Consider the following 14,317-nt stretch of genomic DNA (forward strand, 5'->3'; position numbering starts at 1 on the left):
CTTTTCAAGTATATTAGCAAGGGAATGATGTTTGTTATTGCTAGCATGTACAATAACAACAATGATTATGATGCTCAACAAAGGTTTGATGAATTACTCACTACATCAATTGTAGGTATTTCTTTGCATGTGAAGGCTCTTGAAGAATATTCTCATATGACATACATGAAAGATACCCTCCTATAGAAATGTTAGTGCATATCATTTTCCTGACTATCAATCTATTGTTTACACAAGTAACCAGAAAGTTTAAAGTGTTGTAGATAATCAGAGTATCAAACAATCAACAGTCGATAATTATTGTATGGATGCAAAGAAATGATGATGATGGGTTTACAAGAAACCTACTTAGAGTTGCCTCATCACTATGTTTTTTACAAGTTAAGAATTTGAAAAGAATGACAAAGAGGATTTGCAGTAGGAAGACTAATAAATGCTTCTCCATCCCAAGGAAAATCATACTACCCACGAGTACTGTTAACCAGGTTAGAGGTCCTAAATCATTTGAAGAAGTTTGGAAGTCAACCAATGTTAACAATGTTGTGCATTCGACATTTAGATTAGCATGCTATGCATTAGATCTTTTTGAAGATGACCAAGAGTATATAAATGCTATAAAGTAAGCCACATTTTAGGCATCTAGTAAATACCTAAGAAAATTCTTTGTAAGCATGTGTTTAGCCATTGCCTCAGTCAACTCGACTTAGTTTGGAAGGAGACTTCTAACCTTCTATGTGTGATTTTTTTCTACATCCCTCATGCTAATTAGAACAATAGTGGTAAATATCTTTTTTCTTTTTTTGAAATTGGAAAAACTATTATTTTCCAAATAAATGCATAGAACTTATTCCAAATAAATGCTAAAAATTATTAATAAAATTCATTATGCATTTTAAAGATAACTTTGTAATGACTAAAGTAGATATATTCAATTTTTCTAAAAAAATCTGTATACAATATAGTAGCCAATAAATAATTCAAATATGCTTTTTTAGGTGTACAAATTTCACATGAAGAGAAAGAAAATAGTATACTACTGAAATAGAGAATTCTTTATAACCAATGAAAATATCTTGATGACTTCCCAACAATGCCTTAACCTTTAAGGAATTGCCGACATGATTCTTGAAATCAATTGATCATTCAAGAACTCAATTTCAATATTCAACATTTCAAGTCTGAGTGTGAGAAATATAGCAAAATGTTGATTGATGAATAACAAATAATTTACAATGAAATTATTGGAGCAATAATAAGGAATGAAGGAGGATTATTCTTCATTTATAGCTTTGGAGGACTAGAAAGACCTTTTTGTGGAATGCATTGATAGCACACATTAGATGCAAAAGGAAGATTGTTCTCAATGTTGTAACAGTAGAATTGCAACAATTCTGTTGCCTTCAAGAAGAACTGCTCATTCAAGGTTTGTTATTCCCATTAATGTAAATGAAGATTCAATATGTAATATCTTTCATAACTCTCCACTAGCAAACTTCTAAAGAATACAGATTTAATATGGGATGAAGCACTTATGATCAAAAGACAATGTATAGAACATTGACAAGAGTATGAAGGATATAATGAGATCCAATAAAACTTTTGGAGGCAAGTTGTTCTAATAGGTGGAGATTTCAGACAAATTTTACCTATAATACTAAAGGAAGGTCATGTAGAAGTTGTTTAACTCAACAATTACTTATTCTTATATTTGCTATCCTTGTAAGTTTTTCAAATTTACCAAAAATATGAGACTCAACACACCTGCATCTAAAATGGAGAAGGAAGAAATTGAAATCTTCTCAAAATATAATGATTGCTAAGCATAGGTGATGGATCCTTAAGTCTTCTACACCAAGTATCACAAAAATTGAAATCCTTCTTGAATGTTGATCATGAATTAAGATAATCCAATTGAAGCAATAGTTCAATCTACTTATCTTATGTTGCTTGACAAGTTCATTGAACTAGAATATTTCATTGAGAGAGCACTATTGGCTCTAATGCTAGATATAGTTGAAAAAATATAATCATGTGTGTGTTTTGCTTCCTGGAGATCAAATTGATTACTTTAGCTTTGGTTTCGTTGAACTCGACCACATAAAAGCTCTCTTCTTCTATATTCGACAATTCCATTATCTTACTCAATTATGATGACTCTGCGGATTGTGACCTTAACTTAGATGCTTCTGAGGGCTTCACAACATCAAACTTGACTATGGCGGCAGCAGTGAAAGCAGCAACTTGGATGTTATGAGAGGAGCATGAGGCAAGTCAAGGAGGATGACAGCAATCTAGGAAGTTAAGAATGGCCGATTTGCCTTTGATGGATAGAGTGGTAACATTGTGGGTTTGAGCAGTCATTTTTAGGGGGTGAAAGTGTTGAGGTAGATGCGATACTTCTGACACAAGCTCATGAATCTCAGTCACCTATTTTACTTAGCATCACATTTGGACTCCAATTCATGGTAGTATGGGAGCTTGTTGGTAGAAGAGGAGGAGAAAGAAGAAGGGAGAGCAAAATTACTCCATTTTTAAACTTCTAGAGAAAATAAGCTCCAAACAAAATTTCAGGATACCCAAACACCCATGGAAAAAAATTTCAAGGCAAATATGCCATTTAATTCTTGGTTAAAACTTCAATTTAATAATTAACATTTTTTATATTTAATGGTGAGATAAAAAATGTTCTCTTTTAAAAAATTCGAGGCAAAAATAATTTAAAAAAAAGTTTAGGGTATCAAACGTTTTTAGAGAAAAAGTTTCAAAGTAAATTTGCCATTTAACTCTTTAAAATATTATGATTCTACAAAAGTTATGGTTTTGTTTCCATGTAATTCTACTTTCCATTTAAAGTAGAATTTATTCTCACGGGAATTCACTTACAATTCCGGCATTTCCCGACGAATTGATTGACTACATACAAAAAGAATGAGTGCTTTTATTTTAATATTTATTGCTCCTACTACTAATTTATTTTTTAAAACAATTAATATAAAACGATTTTATTTTAACAAAATTATGTATTCCATGATTGAATTTAATAAGTACTGGTCTTTATTATAAAATGCTTTTTTTAAAAAATTTAATCCTAATATAAAGTATTTGATGTGATATTATTATATTTTTTAATATTATTTTTATTCGAACTCATTAAATATAATACAATATAAAAAATTATTTAAATATAAATAAGATGAAATGTTTATTGTATTTTTAAATAAGTTTAATGACTAAATCACTACCATTTAATCTAATAAAATAGTTAGAAAAGACGTGTCTTCTGTATCATCAGAAAAAGACACTATCAAACAAACAAACAACAACCCTTCATCGCCAAAAAAAAAAAAAAAAGCATAAGACAGCTTAAAAGAACATTCTCTATAAAAGGCCTTCAAATTTCTTCTGTTCTCGTCTCATTCCCCTTCAAACTCGTTGGAACGAATTCTCAGTTTCATCTCACAGTGCTTCAAATCACCAACGAAACGAATTGAAAACGAAGACGACGAGGACGAAGGTAGAATAAACAGATCAAACTGTTCAATCTGTGGAGTATGCGTGAAGAATCGAGGAAGTGGATCCTACTGGTGGCGTCGATATGGGTTCAAGCATTCACAGGGACGAACTTCGACTTCTCGTCGTACTCATCGGATCTGAAATCGGTGATGGACATAACCCAGCTTCAGCTCAATTATCTGGCGGTGGCTTCAGACATGGGAAAGGTATTCGGATGGTGCTCTGGTCTGTGTTTGCTGTATCTTCCTCCGTGGCTCGTCATGTTCATCTCTGCGTTTCTTGGCGTTGTTGGTTACGGCCTTCAATGGCTCGTCATTCAGAGAATCATCTCTTTACCTTATGTTCTGGTCAGTTCTCTGAACTCCTCTCTCATCTTCATTCTCTCTGATAAATGTGCTTTGATAGGTCATGTGGTTAATTCCTTAACTGCCTGTGAAATTTTTTATTACTCTGTTTTTTTTTTTTTTACAACTGTTTTATTACTCTTTATAATAAATGGGTTAAGATTGAAAGGAGAAAAGACAAATCATTTTTTTATAGAAGTAAGGAAATGATTATTTTTTATTAATACATGAATATGGATGGAAATGTGTTATAATTTGGATTTTTTGTCAAAAAAAGGTCAAATTTTTTAGATACAAAAAATAATACAAACACTGATAACTGAAACTAAAAATATATTCAAAAGAACATGTAAGTACAAGCTAACACACAAACCACAGAAAATATAGAAACAAACAAAAAGAAAAACAAAGTGAAGTCAACAAACAGAAAACAAGAATTACATTGTATGGTTTTTGTTTTCAAAAATAAAATTAAAAAATTAAAAAAACTTGTTTGGATGAGTGTTTTGAATTTAATTATTTTTAAAATTGTTCTTATTTTTTTGTTTTTAAAAAACAAAAAATAGAAACATATCAAAAGTTTTTCATTTTATTTTTCTTATGTTTAAAGTAATTACATTTGCTTATTGAAAACTATAGTTAACTTGATTAATAATTATCATAAGCTACTACCATTTGTCGCCAGTGACCATCGACTGATTTTTAAGTTTAAAACTGTTTTTAACTTAATATAATTAAACAGATTTTTTTCATTTTGTTTTAAAAAACAATTTCAAAAACAGTATAGTCAAACAATTTTTGAATAGCAATGAAACGAAACCAAGTGTGTTAACTTTGTTTAGTGTAATTTTATCATTTATGTTCTGTGTTTGAATTCAGTTTCGTTTTCTTATAATTCCTTCATTTAGATAATATTGGTCAGTACTTTTCTTTTGGTCCTCTGGAAGTCTGGATGAGTTTTTCATTTAGCAAATATGCATGGGTAAGAAAAAAAAGGTTACATTTAAGTAGTTAAATTTTAAAATATTTAAATCATTTTTTAGTAGCATTTTTATAATGAAAATATTATCAAATTGTTGGTTTCTGTGTACTATTAAATTTGATGGAAAAACATATGCAGTTAATTTCTTCAACAAATTACTATAAATTTATTTAAAAATAAAATTATAAGTGTTATAATGTTTAAATGTAAATCAATACATAATTATGACAATATATACAATAAAATTTATAATAAGTCACTATTTCAAAAAGCATGAATTATATGACTCATTCCTCATGAATTGTATTGAAAATATAAATATTGTTTCGATTGATTATTATTCCTTTAAAATTGATCATTCATTTTTATCCTTAAAATAATTATAATTTATTCACATAACTTTATGTTAACATTTTAAATATTTATCCATTTATAACTAAATTATTAAAAATAAAAATAAGATGGCATGAAAGTTGCCCTTAATTGCTGAATTGTTAAATTCTAATTTTTTTTGTCGAAGAATATTTCTTATATTTAAATTATTTGTCCATCAGTTAGTTAATTTCCATAAATACCAAAAATTTTATCCATTATTATTTTTTATATGAATGGAGATTTAATTGCATATTTTTATTGTATAATTTTGTCGCTTGTTGGATAAAGATTTTGACTGTATAGATTTCCAAAAGTTTATTTATTTTTTAATTATTTTAATTCAAAAAAGTCAATATAAAATAAAAATTATTCTTTAAATTTATATAATATCCGGACTAAATTCCAATGATTCCAGCTTTTAAATTAAACAAACACAGTGACCTAAGGGGCTTTATAGAGATATTCACGAAAGCCAAGAGAATAGTATTTGAGTTCTCTTCCCAATAAAAAAAATAAATAAAGTTAGGTTATTGAATTAATCATGAATTTTACCGAATCGAACGGTTAGTCTAACTTGGAAAGTGAATTATTATGTAGATGATACATAATTGACCGTTAGTTGAAAAAATAGCTGGTTGGTGGACCCAGAAAAAAGAATTATTATGACATTTTTTTCATATAAAAGAAAAAGTTTTTACAGTACTTTTTTTTTCTAACTCATTAGTCTCATAATATGAGACTTGTATTTTTTTGGGAAAATCAGTTAAGGAAATGCGCGAGCCTCTTGAAGCCACACAACGACAATCCTGACCGCAAGTTTAAATGGTGACTGAAAGCGAAAACAAAAACAATTATTCTTTGGACCCACAATTTTTGTTTTAATATTGAGTCAACATATGAATAATGGTTAATATATAATTTAAATTTAAATTATAGATTCATGTTTGAATTTTAAATTTTTAAAAAATACATTTTAAATTTTAAATAATTAAAATTAAAATAATTTTTTTTTATTATTAAGCTTAAATAAATGATTGTTTAAATAGGGCTTAATATGTGATTTGCACTAAATAAGTGTAAGAAGGAGAGAGAGATTGAAATTGATGAAAATAACACATTTGACCTTAATTTTTAAAAGTTAATACATGTTTGTTGAAATTTGATAGTGAAGTGAAATTGCCTAAATTTTAATTATTTTAAATTTAAAATGTACTTTTTAAAATCTTATAGTTCAAATAGTCCCTAAACTTATAATTCAAAATTTAAATTGAATATTAACCCTTTAAATAAATTGCTTATAAAAAATTCTACAGATTTTTATACCCTCAGAACAAAGCAGGTGGAGTGGTGGAATTTACTCCCACATATACTTAAAATGAGCACCGAATTAAAAAAAAAACAGAGAGAAAAAGAATTTAAGTTTAGGTTAACTTAAATTCAATTTTTATTAACTTTTAATTTTAATCTAGTATGGTATGGGTAACTTCTAATTTTTTAAAAAAATTGATAATAAATGTCTGAGAAATTTTAAATTTGCAGTTAGGATGATGCGAAGTATGCCATTAAACATTTTTACTTTACTTTAATTTAAAAGAATTAAATATACATAATATAAAATTTATGAAATTAATTAATAATATTAAAATTTTTTTCTTTCGCAGCTTAAATCTCATGAGAATATCCAAGAAAACGTTATTTTTTACGAAAATATTTTGTGAGAAATTTAATTTTTTCTTGGAGTGTTTACAATGAAAATTTTAATTTATACAAGTTTTAAAGATTAAGAGATTATTACATAAACATGATTAAGAGATTATATATGTAGATCTAAAATCTGATAAGATTTAGTATAATTTAACCTTATTACCTTTATATATATTTTGAAAAAAAAACCTTAGCTTATATTAAGAAAAAGAGAAATATTATAAAAAAGAAAATTTAATTCATTGCCCATAGATTCCCACAGAAAAATAACAAGTAAGGATCTCATAAGAAAATTAATATCAAATTAATTTTTTTTTAAAATTTTTACATTACTGAACTATGGAAAAAAGAGTTATGAATTTGGAAATTTTAGCTGATCTTAACTTGATATTAATTTTTTTGAAGGTTTTTATTTTTCATTTTCCTAATTTCTTTGTCGCTTTTTGCTTTAAGTATTTCTTTGTAATTTAACTTCATTCTTTTTATTTAACACCAAATATTGTCTTTGCATACTTTTCATTTCAGCTAATTTAATTAGGTGACGACTTTGGTCGAACAAATTCCCCTACGTACTCGCTATTTATTTTAATTTAATTGAAGACATGCATTGGTTGAACAAGTGTGTGTTAGATGGAACAAGATTTATGTAATTAACCTTACATGTTAATAATATACTTTTATTCAATCAAATTAATATATAATATAATATATATATATCTTTTAATGTGTTAATAATATTCTGGTAAAAAGTTTGTTATACAATAAATAATTTATAAAAGATTCATATATTTTTGTTTAATTAAAAACATATCTTAAATATATAAGGTTAAGTATATATTTTTTTTATTTTTATATAATATTTTGTTTCACAGGTACGATATGCTCCTCTCTAATTAACTAAAGTTGCAATTTCAAAATAAATGAATTAAAGTCTCTCACACGCACGAATCTTTGTTTTTTTTTTCCTTTTACTATCATTTTATAGCCATATCTCTAAATAATTAATTAATAAATCGTATAGTCTTTTGTAATAATATTTAAAATTATGAGATAAAAATATTTTATTGTATTTAGGAGTGGTTGTCTGTGAAATAACTTACATTAATTAAGAATTAATGGATAATCTGAATCTTTCCTTACAGTCCCATGTAGCTTATGACGACATTGGTGCAAAGTTGTTGGCCTCAATACCTAACTGTCAAGATGATTGTTGTAAAGCAAGAAATAAATGGGTTTGCTTGCTCTTCAAGATAGAACGCATTAAAATTAAACTTTAAAAATAATAGTTTAGCCACCCAGTCACCCACCTTTTTCTTAACTTTCTTTACATTTATCCACACTATTAGGTCTCTTATTCAAATATTATGATGACGACTGCAGTGACGAATTCAGACTTGTCAACATGGGAGGGGGGCATTTGAAACCATAAAAAATATGGGGAGAGGGAAACTAATTTTACATTTTTTACGAAAAAAAAATTAAAAAAAATAAAAAAAATATATGAAGGAGCATTAATTGGGGGGGGGGGGGGCGCTTGCCCCCTCTGCATTCGTCACTAATGACGACGACGACGGCATGATGTTACGTTACCTTGCATGAAGTATAGTCAGCTGAGTTTTGTTTCACTCAATCTAACCATTGTTAATTAGTATTTTGTTAATTATTAGTTAATTTTAAATTTTTTTAATTAACTCATCGCGCTCTCTTTAGAAATATATGTTTATATTTTATAACAAGCATTGACTTTTTTTGCATACTATTAAAATAATAATCAACCATGAATCTTTATTAAAAAAGTATTTATATTTAGTATTCAGATATATGTTAATTGTTTTTAATAAGAGAATACTTATAAATAATAATAAAAATAATCAACCATGTAATAATCACTAGCCTCAGCCATCAAACATAGGATAATCTTGGTCATTAGTTTCATAGCTCTCTCTCTCTCTCTCTCTCTCTCTCTCTCTCACTCTCAGAGACAGGATAACTTGCTGACAATTCACCCAGGTGTCACTATCGAAATTTACATGTGTACCTGTAATTGTCATTCCTATTGTCATGTCAGATTATTTTTATTATATATTCATTACATATATAGAAATTCCTTCCAAAAACAGTTGTTTTGCCTTCCATATTGGTATATTGCAGAGGTGGCTCTTTTCATGCTTGGAAAATCGTCCATCTAGTTAAATGATGAGATGATCATAAGGAATGCTTGGACCTATTCGTTTGTTTGTTTTTTTAAAACTTATTTATATAAATGTTTGTGAATTTAATTAATTCTAAAATTGTTCTTATTTTTTATTTTTTAAAAAAGAAAAAATAAAAACATCTTAAAATTATTTTTATTTTATTTTTATTTCTAAAAGAATTATATTTGATTATTAAAAGTTACATTTATCTTGACTAATTATTATATCACAAGGCATTACCATTAACTACTAGCAACTATCATTATTAGCTGATTTTTTTAATTTTATAACTGTTTTTAAATAAACACAATCAATTAGAATTTCTGTTTGTTTTTTGTTTTAAAATAATTTTAAAAATTATATACAATATATGTTTTAAAAATAAAATATTAGAACATAATCAAACGTGCCCTTGGCTTTCTACTTTTTGGAACTCTTGACTTCTTTTTTGTTTTGGCACAACCTTAAATGAACCATATTCATTACTCATTAGCATCTCGTCTGATCTCCACATAATATCAGACTATGTTGAACAAAGTTTCATATGATAATATCGCAAGCGCGCACGCACACACACACATATAGTTTCAAGTATTTGGCTATACCATAATTTAATTAATCGAGAATTCAATTCAACCTAGCAATTAAAATTTAATTAAAACCATACGCAGGTGTTTCTTTCATGCTTGGTAGCTGGTTGCAGTATCTGCTGGTTCAACACTGGTGCTACGTCTTTGCATAAAAAATTTCCCATCAAGTATTCCGCTTGCACTCTCTCTAAGCATCAGCTTCAATGGCGTAACTGCAGCTCTATACACTTTCATTGTCAACTCAATCAATTCCAGCGATGACACTCTCTACCTCTTGCTCAACGCCTGGTTCCTTTACTAATCTCCTTTGTCGCACTTGTCCCAATCTTGATTGCCCGGCAGCAACCGGCGCATCCTCTTCCATCTCTGACTCCATTCGCCGCCGCGACTTCCCAATCTTCATCGGCCTCTACGTCCTTTCTCTCATTACAGGCATGTATTAAACTACTCATATTAAGTATGCTTGAAAAGTCTACTTTACCTAATTAGTTTGAGCCATTTAATTTGACATACCTTAAACTTTATATATTCTTAGTCTGTCTTTTAATTTCTAAATATGAGATTTTTTTTGACTTTTTTATCTCTAATATTTCTTATATTATTTTTCCTTTGATTTTTATATTTTCTTCTTCTGCTTAGGCTTGTACTATTCTTTTAGTCTCAAAGGCCTTAAGTTTATTCGATTGATATTTGGTTAGATACACACACCCAAAACCTTTTATATATATATATATATATATATATATGTTCTTAATCTATTTTTTAAGTTCTATACGTGGGACTTCTTTATTTCTAATATCGTAGGTCTCTACCTCCTTGTCCTTGAAACCATGACTTCTAGCACAACCTGGGCACGTGTTATCCTCGTGGGTGCTGTTTTTCTGCTTGTGATTCCGTTGTTCGTTCCTAGGATTGTATATAGCCGTTTCGTTTCCTCAAGCTGCTGCCTGCGAAACTCAAGCGTCGATGATGCTGATGATGATGATGAGATTGATAAAGGGCTGCTTATTGGTGGTGGTGGTGGTGGTGATGACGTTGATAAAGGGTTGATTGGTGGTGGTGATAATGATGATGATGATGAAGAAGAGGAAAGTGTGGTTTTGATGAACGAGAATAAACTTAAGTATGGTCTTGTGAAGGAGATGATGCAGAGGGACAAGATGAGAGTGATATATGAAGAACATTCAACGAGGTTGTTGTTGAGAAGGCTAGATCTCTGGTTGTACTATGTGGCATATTTGTGTGGAGCTACCATTGGATTGGTTTTACAGTAACAACATAGGGCAAATTTCAGAGTCATTGGGATTCAGTTCGGAGACTACTTCCATGGTATCATTGTACTCCATATGTTCCTTCTTTGGTCGTGTTCTCGCTGCTGGCCCAGACTTCTTGAGCAAGTACGTGATCAATACTATTTTAGTTGTTTATTTACATTTAGGTCAACTTTCATTTGGATCCTCTACTAAAATTGCTTAGTTAAAATATATAGAACTCTTTTGTAATTTGAGGTAGTTGCATAGAACTCTTTCATCTTTAAATATTTAAAATTAACATCTCGAAGCCTTTTTTTTTTCACTACATACTCTGCTGTTTTTATTTCTTACATGTTTTACTAATAGAAGTTGTTATGTCATATTAAGAAAAGACATGTAGTAGTTTATTGACATTCAATATAGGCCAATAATAACAGAAAAAATATAGATTAAATTTTTAAAAAGCTATTATATATTAGCTTACATTGAATGACACATAAGCTGCTACATGTTTTTTTCTTAATGACATGATAACTTTTATTAGTCAGCTGATAACTAAGAAATAACATAGGGAAGTTTGTGATAAAAAAAAAGTTTGGGAAGGTTAATTTTAAATTTTTAAAGGTGAAAGAGGTTTTGTGCAACTACTACCTCAAAGTTCAAAAAAATTTTGTATACTTTAGCCAATTTTTTTTTAATTCCTTACAGTCCCACAACTGAAAAGAGATAGACATACAGTAATGGGATTCACATTATTGTCCCTGATTTTATGATCTTGGTATATCTTTGGGTGAACACAAGGGGCTTATGTAATCATTAGTAGGTATAAAATTATTTTTTCAGAAAGGAAATGAGAAATGGAAGTGTTTCATTTTCTTTTTAGGCGCATTTTTTATTTTCTTTTTGAAAAAAAAAATACATTTTTATATATCAAACATTATTCGTTACTTTGTGTTAACTTAAAGAAGCCATGACTCATGAACCTAAGGATAACCCTGCTCTCAGTAATGAGTCCCATTTTAGAACTGGTGCTAGAAACCATGAGTACCTCTTTTAAGTTGAACGAGTAGCACGAATTGCAAGAGAACGATACTTCCTCTAGTCCAAAATATAAACATTTTTTCTTAATTAATTTTTGTTCAAAATATAAGCAACTTCTAACATATGTAAATTTTTTTCATCATTTTACCCCTAGTGTTTATGAACCTAGATCTTTAAGTGACTTTATTTCTCACTCATCACAAAGTGTATTGATAATTGGGATTTAGGGTAAAAAGAGAAAATAATATATATTTTTATGATAATAAAGATTTTATTAGTATGCATATTTTTTCTAAAAATTGCCTATATTTTGGATTGGAGGGAGTATTATTTGTTTTATCTTCTTCTAAAGTTTAACATATATGAATCTTAAAGCTAGGTTTCGATGGAAAGAAAAGTGAGAAGAAAATAAGAAAGAGGACAACTAAGAGGAGAAATTAAAATTATAAAAATAAAGGGTGAGTGAAAAATAACTGGAAATTAAAAAAACTTGTTGGCTTAGACAATGTGGCAAAGTTTTTCATGTTTGCCTAGAAGCAACTCTAAAGCTGCATGCACTCTCTTTCTTTCTCTCCCCTCTCCCCCCACTTTTTTGTCTCATATGTGGAGTTTTCTAACATTAAATTTCTTGTATCATGTTTCATAATTTTTTTTCTAATTTTTCTATAATTCTCAATTGTTTTATCCAGTTATTTCTATTTATTATTTGCACACTTCCTAACAAGAACTAATCCACAAATGGTATATATACAATAATAATGCAGCTGCCAAATACACTTTCCAAGGACAGGATGGTACACAATAGCCCTGATTCCAACACCAATCGCATTCGCTTTGCTTGCAGCATCATCTGGAAGCGAAGCATCACTGAAAATAAGCACAGGCATGTTAGGTTTAAGTTCTGGCTTCGTCTTCTCTGAAGCAGTCTCCATTACTTCTGAGCTCTTTGGGCCAAACAGTGCTCCTGTGAACCACAACATCCTCATCACCAACTACCTATAGGTTCATGTCTCTTTGGCCTTATTGCAGCTTTGGTTTATGACTCCAACTCCGATTCAACATCGACGGCGACACGTGGCATAAGCTGGTTTCTTCGCATGTCGATGTGCACCGGAAAAAAAATGTTACTTCCAAACTTTCATATGGTGGGGCTGTATTTCCATGGTGGGTTTGGTTTCAAGCTTGCTGCTTTTCTTGAGGACTAGGATGGCTTATGACAATTTTGAGAGAAATAGAAGGAGACACAGAAATTCGACATAGAACTGATTAGTTTTAGAATGTGGGAGGATGTGATCATGTTTTGTAGTGATGTGGTGTGATACGTAATGTTTTTGATCATGACATGCAAAATTTATCACAATGCACAAATGGGGAAGCGAGGACCCGGAACTATAGGGGTAGTAAGATAATTTAATTTAAAAATTCTACTTTTTTTAAAAAATAAACATTACATAAGGATTAAAATTTTAATAATATAAGTAAATTAATTATCATTTTTCTTTTGAAAAATTATATTGAACATGTTGACATGGTTTTTTATATGTAAATATTTTTTATATCTTATCTCAATCATTAAAACATTTCATATCTAACAAGCTTTTAAGTTGAAATATTTTTTATTTTGTTTAGAGGGCGTAAAATATCAAAGGTGTGAGATGAAAGTTGCAAAATTTACTTACCATACTTATAATTTGTTTCAAAGTGAAGGTATATGTTCAAAATTCTTGGTTTTTCAATCATGAGTAAACCATGGTCAAACTAATCATGTAATTTTCATGTCACAGCTTGGTTTAGTGATAAAGAGCACATTTAATTTCTTTCTTATTGTCTGCTAAAACAAAATTCTTTGTTTTTTTTTGAAACTCAAAAGATGGGTATAGAGCAATGTTTTTAAGATCAGATCAGTCATTGAATTGATTAAAATACCCGTTCATGGTTCATTGGTTGAACCACGGTTCAACCATAGTTGAAACGGGTATAATAAAAAAATATATTTTAATTAAATATATTATTATAAATAAAAATAATATACCAAGATATATTTTTAGGTGGTTTACAATAATAAAATTAAATTAAACTAAATAGTTAAATATTATAAATGTAATACATGTATTATAATAGATGAGATAATAATTATAAAAAAATTTAGCATTCCAAATAAATTGATGTTTGTGAAAATATTTTATTTATAAAGAATATAAAAAAAATATTAAGATATGCAAACAATAAAGATCTATTTTTTTAAACTGATATCAAAATTGGTCAAAAAATAAAAATAAAAAACTGATAACAAAAGCACTTGGAGTCAGCTAACCTATAT

At 28.7% G+C, this 14,317-nt stretch overlaps 1 pseudogene; it reads left to right on the plus strand.

The window, feature by feature from the left end:
• Window positions 1–3,442: 3,442 nt before the first annotated feature.
• Window positions 3,443–13,357, plus strand: LOC129298295 (protein NUCLEAR FUSION DEFECTIVE 4-like; annotated as a pseudogene).
• Window positions 13,358–14,317: the final 960 nt, after the last annotated feature.

Source organism: Prosopis cineraria, unplaced genomic scaffold (assembly GCF_029017545.1).
Source record: "Prosopis cineraria cultivar Desert tree isolate PC_DT_omini unplaced genomic scaffold, ASM2901754v1 PC765, whole genome shotgun sequence".
Taxonomy (NCBI): domain Eukaryota; kingdom Viridiplantae; phylum Streptophyta; class Magnoliopsida; order Fabales; family Fabaceae; genus Prosopis; species Prosopis cineraria.